Raw genomic sequence first — 12,047 nt, forward strand, 5'->3', positions numbered from 1 at the left:
AGGGGGGCGTGGGGGCACCTCGGGGCGCCCGCAGCGAAGGGGCGACGGACCCCTGCTCGGGGAGCAGGAACCAGAAGAGAGGGCTGGCAGTGCCAGATACCCCAGTCTTTTCTTTTTTTTTTTTCTTTTTTCTTTTTCTTTTTTTTTTTTTTTTTTTAATTTTAACCCAGAAATAATACACACTCTTCTCTCCTTCCCGGATAATTTTTTTTTTTTATGGTGAATATTCAACTTCTGTGAGTCTTTTTTGTTGTTTTTGTTTGGTTTTTTTTCTCCGCTCCTCCCGGCATGTCAGCAAATGTCCCCTGGCAGCGGCCCGGGGGGGGTATGTGTGCCTGGCTTTCGCCCTAAGCAACCAGGCGAACTTTTCCCTCCCTCAAATCTCCCTAGGTTTTGCTCGTCAAAATCCGAGCTATCCGTGATGAAAAAATGTGGCTCCTCCTTGAGTTGCCCCAACCATCAGGTGAAACCAAAGCAGGCTGTGGGATGTGTCCATCCCAACAGCTGGCGATTTTTTCCTCCGTTTCTTTCTTATTACCCCCCCGCTCCTCAACCCTCTTATCTCAGCTGTGTACAAACTGATATGGTACTTAGCAGGAAAGTGACTGGAAATTAAAATAACTTCGTTCACCAGAGGTTATCAGCTGGATATCTGTCATCATCAGTTTGTACAGAAAGTCATCTGCGGCAAAGGGCTGGACTAGAGCAGAGCCGGGCTCTCGGCAGCCGGCAGTCATGAGCCCTCCTGACAGAAACCGAGCCCAAACCTGCTGATGCGCGGTGCTGTCGCTCCTGGGGTAGGCACGGCTTTTCTTTCGGTCTTTCCAGGCGAGGTGGACGGGAGGTGAAGAATTTGCAGTGCCGGGGGTACGGTAAAACACTGGCTGTAGCGATCCGCTCTGCCGGCATTGATGAACTGATTGTGACTTGGAAGTTTACTGCTCGCGTTAATTTTTGTGGTATAGCGCGGCAGGGGTTTGATCGGAAAACAATCGCTCTCCCGAGAAACCGTTTCTTTATTAAATGGTATGATTAAAGGTGATACTTCTTCCTCGTCAGTTGTCTCTAAATAATATCGTTAAATAATATCGGTCACCCTGCCAGGCTAAAGTGACTTTTTTTCCTTTTTACTTTTAGGTGTACTTTAGTGAGTGCAATATTAAATAGAAAATAAGACTTTGCAAGCGAGGGCAGTGATTTGTTTTCTGCCAGGCTCGTCCTCCGATCCTAGCTTGAAACGTAAAACATTTTTGCCGTGGCTTTTACCTGCAAATGTGAGACAAGAGCAGTGGAAGCAGCGGGAGTCGATGCCCACGCCGCTTCTCCCCAGCTTGGGTTTCTGTGCTGAAAAGCACCGAGCTTTAAATCCCGCGTTTCCTTTCAGTCTTTTGGATGCCCCTTCTCCAGCTAAACACTAGGGTATTTCAAACACGTGTAAAACTGGATATAAAGAGGGAAATACCGTGAGGTTTTTTTTTTTTCAAGCACCAGGCTTTGTTTGCTAGGAGAGGTTTGCCGGTGCTCATGTAAACCCGTGATGGGCGGGCGATGGGGAACCCGCCCGGGCCCGGAGGGTGCCTGTCCGAAAGGTGAGGATGGCTGGGAAGAACGGCAGCGTTGGCCTGGCAGGCGCCTCTTTCCCTGGCTCCAAAGTGACCCGTGTTCTACACTCAGGCGCCTTGGTTTTTTTCCCCGCCGATTAGCCTGTTTACGTTATAGCCGGGCAACAAGCTTCGTTTTATTTCCTCCGATAAACACGATAAGAAAACCCGACTTACACTGGGACCAGCGTGGGAAACCATTCCCAGTTACCCCGTTCCTCTCCATTCCTTTTCGTTTCGGGTTTGCTGTCGAATTGCTCAAATCATAGACTCCTAACTCTTCATTACGTCACTCCTTTCCCAAATCCCTCTCTGCTGACGTAACTTTCACCCCGGGGCTCCGGCAGGCTCTCGGGTATCTCCTGCACCATGCCTGGGTTAGGTACCGGGGCTGCGTGTGCAGGGACATTTTTGAGGGCAGGGGAGTGCGGGAAGACACCGCTGGGGAGGAGGTGCCAGCGAGGTGACCATCGCTCCTGGTGGTTGTGGCCAAAGAGGGAAGAAGGCAGATTGGGGTTAAAAAAACTTTCGTATCCAATTAAGGCAAATTCCCTCGCGGGCACTTCAACCTCCCAAAAAAGGGTTGGGGGTAAGCGTTGTGCAAGCGCAGAGCTGTTGCTCCTTCCCCCACTCTCAGGTCTCTGCAAACGTGATTCCTTACTAAGGGTGCACTAGGGAGGAGGGGAAGGCTCGGTCCGGCCGCACCCTCGCTGCCCCTCGGCCAGGACAGTCCCGGGAGCAGCGGAATTCGCCCGCCGGGTCGGGCCCCAATGCTCCCGTGGAGCTGCGGTCCTGGGGACCCGGCGGGTTCGGGTGCGAGGCCGTACGAGGGGTCACTTTGGTGACTATCGCAGGCTGGAGTGTATTCTTTTCCGAGACGTGTTTATGTAACTTAATGTACTTTAGAAACTGCTGGGGAGTTTAGGCCGGGCTGATAAGCGCCGCGGTTATTACGGGCGACGTGCCGGCACCTCTCCCCCTCTCTTCTCCCCTTCGCTTATCCGCGCTACTTAAAATATACTTTTATCAAGGCCACCCCACGATATGAACTGTTTCCATTGTCCAGCGGCTGTGACATTGAGGCGAACATATCGACCGGGGCACCGGCGGCTCTTGGGAGCGCTCAGCCCGGAGGGGAGCTGCCCGCCGGCCGGCTCCGAGCTTCCCGCTGCCGGCAGCGCAGGGCTCAAGCTCCTGCGGCAGGAACGGCGCTCGAAGCCGGCGGAGCAATCCGCATCCGCTGGGGAAAAGATGGATTTCAGAGGGACAGGGGCCTTTGACACCACCCACCACCTCCGTCTCGGGCCGGGTGGGACAGCCCGGGGAGCTAAGGGTAGTGGTCAGCCAAACTGACCCCCAAAGCAGCAAGGTCCTGTACACACCACTGCACGGGCAGGGGCGGGCACGGTGAACGTGCCCTTTGCGATAGATCAGATGTGTCCCATGGTGAGGACGGACCCCCAAACTATCAAGGATGAGGAGGGATTATTTTTTCTTTCCCTGAAACTCCTAACGGAGGGCTGCCGGGTGTTCCAGGGGTCCTCGCGGGTCGCAGACTGCAGGCTCCGTGTCCCGTGGAGCAGGACACTCTGACCCGGCTCACGGAACCTTGCCCGCTCGGCTCCCCCCACAGGCTGAAACCGTGCCCGACGGCGGGGAGAGGGACAGAAGGATATTCCCCGAGGCAGTCAGCGGCCTCTTGGTCACTGGTGACCTGCTGCCGCGTGCTTTTGGGTGATTTCCACGGTGTCTTTCAACACTTGACGCTCAAATAAACATCAGGCAGCAGAGAGCCCGCACGAACATTTATGCAGTGTGTACCCAAGTGTGTGCTTTCTGTGTGGCTGGGGTTTTTTTGTTGTGATTTTTTTTTTTTGTTATTGTTGATTTTTTTTAATGATCTGCAGCTTCTTTTTATTTGCCCTCCTTCCAGTCTCTGTGGTCCGGCTGGTTAATGATTTCAACCTTAATAAATAAATGAATAAATAAACCCAACAAAACGCGCGGAGGAGGTTCCTGTTGCCTCGTAACCTGACTCCCGGAGCCGGCGCTCCGCGGTACCCGCACGCCGAGCCCCGGTGGGGCGGACGCGGGCGATGCCCTCCAGTTCTCGGGGTGACCGGGAGGCAGCCGGAACCCACGCAGCACCGAAAAAAACACGATTTAGCTGCTTATGTCCATACACATTTTGTCTCTTTCCAGCACATACATAGGGACTTTGAAAGTGAGTTAAGGATTACTTTCATTGTTCCTCGGCCGTTTTAAAGGTTTGGAGAATCGGTGACTAAAATGGCCTAATTCTGACCCTTTTATCAACGGGCACCTCAATGCCCTTGCTACAAAGCGCTGGGACTGTGTTCCACTTACTGCTTGCGGCGACGAATATTATGTATTATTTTTAATTGCAGCACCCCTTTCTGCGCACAACTGTAGATAAATCAAGTACCTCGACCCCGTGTGCGAATCGGCTTTCACACCTAGTGAAATAATCCGTTTCGAGACAACAAGGCTAGAAGGAAAGGCCCCCACCCTGGCTCTCGCTGCCCCGTCGAGGGGAATGGGGGGCGGGGGGTGGGAGCCCAGAACCCTTCCCGCTGCGGCGTCTCCCGGGCCGGAGCCGTGGGGATCACTGTCCGTTCCTGTCTGGGCGCTGGCGAAGGCTTTCAGAGCTCTCTTCTGCTGGATCTGGGAGGAAAATCCGGGGAAGAGTTTCTTGTGGGAGAGAGCCGGGAACGGCGGGACATGGGGCACGGCGGAGCCGCACTTCTCCGCAGCGCTTTAAAGCCGGGCTTCTCCTCATCCTCCCCCCATTCCCTGTCACGGATGTTAGGCAATATCAAATCCTATCTGCAATTAGCTATCCTGCCTCCGCCCCCTTGCCCTCAGCACAGAGTTAATTCTTTCTCACTTAAACCCACCCCTCTCAAAAGAACTCCAACAAAAACGAAACTAATCAAAACACCAACAAAAAAACCAATCAAACAAAAATTATCACCGACTATTCCCTGGGACTGTTGTCGCCGCTGCCGCACACTGTGAAAGAAATACCGGTTTATGCATGCACCGAAACCCGTCGGGATACCCCGCACACAGTTGTCTTCTTACTTCTCTATCCAGGAAATAAAATAAACCACCAGAACAGGTCACAATCTTCCGGTGAAATGTTTTCCACAGGTCAAAATGGATACTGTTCTCTTGGAAACATATTTCGGGGCTATCTCCGTTTCATACGTGTCCACGCCGAGCTCCGGCGGGGCCGCTCCGTTTCTTTTGGCATCGTGGCAACCTCTCGTCTTCCTTTTTGGAACCGCTTTCCTCTCCATTTGCCTGCCTGACCGAACCGTCTGAGAACACGTGCGAATAATAATCATAATAAACCCCCAAACAACGACATTCGTAATCCCAGCTAAGCTTCCCTCCATCCCAGCTAATAATTTTTTAACTTGCTTATTTCGTGTGAAATGTCAAATTTCGGGGACTTTGTTCCTGCTTGGAATGAAAGTAAATTTTTAAACGTTAAAGTAATATCTTCCAGAGCGAGTCTGACCAGTTCTGTACGTGCAAGCGCTACTAGATTGGAAAATCAAATCAAAACAACCACATCACAGAATGAGAGATTTTAGAGTTAGCAGCTCGGGGTAATTAGATAGCCTATTAATAGCCTTGCTCCTCTCTGCTATTAAAAGTACGTGGATGGCTCCTGCCTGGAGAAGGTATGAGCAAGCATGCCACGGGAGGTAGGATGGAGACCGAGGAGATGGGGAGAGGTTTCTAACGAAGAGACATGTGCTGCCCCACGGGCAGGCAAAATGTGTGTACCCCCCTTGGGGCTGCCTGCCATCCCCGCAGACCCGGGCTTCTCCCTCCTTTTGATAGATGAAGGTGTCGGAGGGAGTCCCGGCCGGGCGGGACCCAGCACATCGGCCCGAAGATAAGCGATGCTGCTAATTCACCTCCGGGGAGGCGACGCCTTCCTTCCCTTTTGCTTTTCTTACCCTCGGTGTTAATGGCTTCGCGGACACAGCCCTCTATTTGCAGTTAGAAGTATAAATATATACGTTCGCCGTGGGAATACCGCAATTTCCATTTCGTTCATGTAATCACTGCCAGTGTTTATCCATTTCGCCTAAGCCTCCACGACCAAAGAGGGTGTGCAAATAATTCGTACTTTTCGATTACTTTAGGAGAAGGCTGGGGTTATGAATTCGTTATTGCTGCTCACGTTGAATTTGTAATTCAATAGTAAAGGACGCCAGTATCTGCAAACAGTAAAAAGAACAATTAAAAAGCTGATCATCCCAAAACTAGGTGACTATAATATATTGTTCCCCTGCTGTTATTGATTGATTTTAAGAGGTCACAGATGATTGAACTTTAAAGAGTCAAACGACTTTCTTTCAATGCCAATTAGATGAGGAAGAAGTAGTGTAGTCCAGTATACATAAGGTTTTTCTTACTGTATTTTCTTACATTTTTTACATACACACATTGTAATAATTTCTGATTTATCTTTCTTGATGGACAAAATAGTCTTACTATTAAAGATGGAACACTGTAACAAAGGAGATAGGAGTAATCCTAATGTTACTGAGGTTTGAGGGTTTTGGGGTTTTTTTATTCTTAATATGGATAGTGTTAGCAGCCTTTTTCTGAAGTAAGCAATCCTCAGAGTAAATCAATGTGATGTACAGAGTGACTACTGTTTCCAAGGGTTAAAAAAAAAGAAGACCTATGCACCTATGCACTTTCAATAAACTCTGAAGAAAATACCATGCAGGAGCAATACAGGATAACTTCAGAGAGTTGCTGGTAACATCCATCAGTAACCAGGATGATAGCTGGATCTTGCATTTAGCATTTGCCAATGACACCCACACATAAGTTTAGCAACACACAACTTCAATATTCACCTCAGAAAAAATAATCTAAAAACTGTCAACAACACAGTTTTAGTATAAATTTACATAGGTTATTTGCTTTGCAGCAGCACATTTTCATTGTAATGTTACTGTAGGATGTTTTCTTATGATAGGGTGTGTGAAATAGGGTTTACAAAGAAGCTCGGCTTCTGTGTCTTTGCACATTTATCCAGATCTAGGTCTAAGGCTACTCATTCAGCTGAAATTTGTCCTTGTTCATGATGACTTGAACATGGAGAGCCAGTGGCACAGACTTCCGTGGAAATACCTCTTGCAGAAGTAGACCTTACCAGTGGATCACTTCTGCAGTTACCAGCAAGAATTGCAACTCAGCCCTTCCAGTCATGGTTTCAACTTCACTAAACTGGCTTTAAGCAGATTCTTATACAAACTTCAGATGAATATTTGGTCAGCTAAGACAGAGTTTTCTGCTATCACAGCTTGGAAGCTGTTGGTCCCAAACAAACCTAATCAGTGCTAACTCAGCAACTACCATAGCTCCTGTAATGAACTCAACAAGTTCAGTAAAGGTAATGTCTCATTTAAAGGTGCTCTCATTTATTTATATTAGGCTCAGTCAGGTTTAACAGCACCTCTTTATGGCACAGATGCCGTGCCATTGGACACTGAAGATGGCAGATCCATCTCCATGGCCAGCACACCCTTATAAACTTACATTTCCTTAATTCTGGGGGCCAGTGACCCCAGCAGAAAGGACAACCACGAGCACTGACATCAGTGGCATCTCATGGCGTCACGGATAAATTCAACAGATCCAACAGACGTGGGATTGTCAGAGCTTAGGAGTGTTGGAAGATGAAAACTCAGCAGTGCTTAGCTGGCTGGAGGGCTTTTCCCTGCCTATTTTCAGCTTTCCCTCAAATGCCCCATAGGTGACACCCTATGCAGTGCCACTCCCCACAGACCACCAGCTGGGCTGTAGGGACACAGCTTTACATGCCACTACTTAAATCAAAGCTTTTCAGCTTCTACATTAAGCCAAACTCCTTCCCTCCAAAATTTTTTGTATCAATCAAAACATTTCATTTTGTCCAAAATTAAGATTTTTGTGCTGTTTTTGAAGTATTTAGCCCGTTAAAGAAAATCACATTGGAATCAAATATGCAACAAGGTTCATCTCAAGAGGGTGGAAAAAGTGCTTTGTATTTTTTTTCATTTTTCTCAGTGAAAATCTGGCTCACATCTGGAGTGCTAGGAGAGGTCTGTCACTCCTGGACCAGAAGCCAAAACCTCAGCACCTCATCCTTTCTCAGCCGCCAGAAACCATAGCAAAACCTCTTGTTTTCTCTGCGGTCAGCAGGCACAGAGAAAGCAACAACCCCTGAACTGTTTGAAACTGCTGCCTGTGCTCTGGGCTGAAGATTTTAAGCCTTTTTTATTTTAAAGGTAGGGGCTTACATGATATTTCACACATGGAATTGGAGAGGGTTGTAATTCAGCCTGAAACCAGAATTTATGCTACACTCTTATTTTAGTTCCTACTGCCTAGGAGAATAGTTACTACCCAAATCACAAACTGCCTCTGTGACCTATAATAAGTTTTCAAATTCATTTGGTTTTGGTTTTCATAACTTCAACAGAATTGTTGAATGACATTTCCTTTAGCAGGAGTTTTCCAAACAAATTTACTTAATTTCTGCTTGCAAGAAGTGAAAAAAAATGTATTTTAACTTGTGCCTGCTTGGAACTACATGTACCTCTGAGGTCCAGAAGGAGACATATCTTTCACAAGTGATTCCTCTAATAGGTGTAGGGAGGAAAAACTAATTGTTGTGAGCTGTAGCTACCAGAAGATTAAAAATATTCTGTACTGAAATAAGTTAATCATTGCTCAGCATTTGGACTTGTGGAGCATAGAGCTGGCTAGGTCAAGCCTATGGAAAGAATTGGAAAGCAGATTTTCAGCTGGAAAAGGAGACCCCCTGAATTTAATGGTGTTGGACCAAATGAACAGGAACAAACCTGGAAGACCTTGGCTGAATGCTAAATGTGGGTATGGACCCAAAACAACATTTCTTCCATGAGTCAAAAGTGCACTGTTTAGTGGATTAAATTATTTTATCAGTCCTCTATTTGAAGGCAAAGACCTGCTGTGCAAAACTCCAGAAGTAAATAAAATCAAGTGATGGAGGACTTAAGTCTGATGGGAATTTTGACGAAGAAAGGCCTGCTCAAGTTGACCCATTTAATTAAAATGCAATAAAATGCAATTTCCTTTACATCATTACATGCTAATGTCAGCCTTAGAATCACAAATTTGTTGAAACCTGAGCAATATGGTTCATCTGTGCTTACCTCTTGGCAATAAAAAAAAATGGGAAAAGATGATTTTAAGGAAACATGTTAATTATTAAAAATAAATTTGGTGATCTAAATGAATAGTACTGATGGTACTAAAAAGGGCATTGACTTAATTATTTTTGTTGGTGTCAATTATTCAGTTGTGAGCCACCAAACTATAAACTGGGGTACTTTATTGACTGCAATATATTCTGGATATGTGCCATATTATTCAAGAAAAACAATGCACTGCAAAAACAATACAGAGAAGAGGTAATTTGTACAGAGTTCATGAGATAATTATATAACCTAATTACAAAACTGACTCACTATGCCCTTGGTTCTATTTATTAGAAGAGAATTGAAGGACATACTAAACATACTCAGAGTCTAGGAATTTAAATTTAAATCCTGCCTGTACACCCAAACATCCAGGAACTGGAGTGATCCAGAACACAGATCGTGAGTCCCAAAAGAAGGATGCCTTGGTGTGACACTCAGGATGCTGCTTCATTTTCCTGTGTGATGGAAATTAAACTACTGCCCCATTTTCCTGAGAAGTGCTTTGAAACTCAGTCAATATCACAGAAAAACTTTTAATGCTGTTAATGACACACAAAAAGAAGCGTAATTAATTATTCATTTCAAAAGGTGACAGCAGTTTGAAATCTGCTCATGTCTCACAGATACAAAGCGTCCGGAGAAATGCATCAGGAGCATTTGAATGCATGTGAAGGTGTTTCATGTTCAAACAGAAACAAATCCCTGAGGTGCCTGAACACAAGATATCACCAAGGCTTTGCACATGTCACTCACTCACAGAGAAGCTCATCTAAGCACAGAAATTACCAAAGCCAAAATAAAAGTAAATTGCTGAATTAGCCAAAACAAAAGTAAGTTGCTGAGTTATTCTGTGAATTTTCAAGTTGTAGCTGCACTGCAACTGTTTGAACTATTTTTAGATGTTTTTCCTTAAACTTTCTATGCTTTTTAGGCATTATATAAAATATTTCCTTTCTTGATCTTGAGGAAACTTTATTTAATAAAACCTGGTTTTCCATCTCTTCTGATGTTTTTTATTCTCAATTCACTGTGCATTTTGTATTTGAATAGATTTTAATGGGTGACATCTAACCATACCATAGTAAATTGTGGAGGAGGCTAGTATTCAGAATGATTACAAGGAGTATTTGTTTATAAAACAGGAAAAACCCCTCAGTGTCTCTTTATTTGTTTTCATTAATGGTAATGCTGGCTTGCATGCAATAATTTTTTAATGAGTGCTATGAGAACCTAGGAGGCAGAATAGCTAATGGAGAGCCGGGGACACCTGAGTCTTGTTTTGACTCAGGTAGGGAAGTCATAATTCTGCATATTGGAAGGTACAATTCTGCAACCCACTGGCCCTGGTGCAATCCTGGCTCCAGAAATCCTTTCCCCCTGCCAGGAAGGACTCTTCTGCCTGGAGGAGTCACTCCAGTGCCAGCACAGCAATCCACTGCCTTCTCCCAGTTCTATTAATGAAATTCCTTGTGGGACCACACTAGAAGAAAGACCATTGAAGTGATTACGATTAAAAATAGCTCTTCCTCTGCTCCACCCACAAAGAGTTTATTTTTAACTTCCATCACTTCAGCGAGCTGATTTAATCCCTGCTCTACACGAAGTTGTTTTGGCACAGCTGAGGAGGTGACAAACTGCAGGCCAGAGGTGGGAACAAGCATCTGGGGCAGGAGCTGGCTGCAGCAGCTTAGCTGGCAAAGGCAGTGTATCATGGGACTGTGGTGTGATAGTTCACTGTATGAATTTAAACTTTGCCTTTCCTGAGTGTTTTCATAGCCGTGAAGCATCTCTGCTCCAAATTCCTAGTACAGGAGAGCTAGTCCAGTGTTGCTTTCCTACCCCAGCCTGGTTCATTTTACATCAGAGATTTACAGTCACGGGAGATGTATCGCTGAGAAATACAGCGTACACGAAGCCTCAGCTGAATCCCAAGGCTGATATCCTCGAAGACATTTAGATAGCTAACTTGCAGGTAGTGGAAGGCTTAAATGGATAGGGTTAGGAGCAGGTATATGGTCAGTGACAACGCCTTGGCCACCAACAGTGGCCACCCACCCACCCACCCACCCTCCTGGGTTTCTGCTCACAGCCTTTTATGTTTGGCTTATATGCAAAGGATCAAGCTGTGTGTGGGACTCAGAACTGAGTAAGAATTTTTGGCAGGTCATTTGAGCCATGATTTAGGATTCTTCCATCTTTTCTTAAAGCGTGGACCGTGAGTCACTTGCTGAAACCTTCTTTCTCATCTCTCCATCTTCCTGACATTTTGTGGACCTCAGGATAGGGTAGTGTTTGACTTCTTCTGTCCCCTGCCTGCAATTTTGGTCTTTTGAGGACTTGAAAGCTATGACCTAATTTGAATTTTTGTCAACATCTATGTAAGTAAGCACTTGGGTGAACCTGCATCGCCTCTAAGCAGCCAGGAAGGCAGATAACATCTAATCTTATCCCTGTTAAGGCAAAAGAGTGTCCCTAGCACATTATTGACCAATGTGTTCTAGAGCAGAAACACTGCATCATGAAACCTATCCTACAGCTCCCTATGCTAAAAACAATTCTCTGACTGGCTCATGTGGGAAAGCACCACAGCATGACACCATCCAGAATACTCTAACCTCAGTGGAAGAAATACCAATTCAGCAGAGTCTGGAGCTCTCCTTTAATGCCTCAAGTAGCTCACTTCACACATCACAATCTGAGTTTTGAGCCTCCCCCGTGTTCATCAGACTTTACTTTTTCTTCCAGTCTTGAACCAGACTAGGAATTTAGATGAATTTTCTAATCATAACTGGCACTTCTGGCAGATTTAATGCTTCAGTGTCAAGCCCTCCAATAAAAAGTTCTTGTTGGACTTCACAAACATAATGCATCTCTTCTGCTCCATGCAGGCTTTCAGTCCTCCCTGAGGCTGAGTCCCTGAGACCTTCTTGCAATGCAAATAAATCTAAAACAAAATAAAATAACATCACAATGGCTCTAAAGTAGCACTTCCATGGCACTCTACCATATCTTGATGGCATAAACAAAATGCCAGATGAAAAGGAAACCTTGAAAATCATCTAGCTCACAAAAGTATGATTTTGTGATGGAATGGGGAAGCCTAAGCTTGGCTGAACCATGTTGAACCACAAGGATCTCCAATCCTTCAAAAGCTCAGTAGAGC

This window comes from Pseudopodoces humilis, chromosome 1 (assembly GCF_049639895.1).
Source record: "Pseudopodoces humilis isolate 2021_Gansu_Grassland_sample_001 chromosome 1, ASM4963989v1, whole genome shotgun sequence".
NCBI lineage: Eukaryota > Metazoa > Chordata > Aves > Passeriformes > Paridae > Pseudopodoces > Pseudopodoces humilis.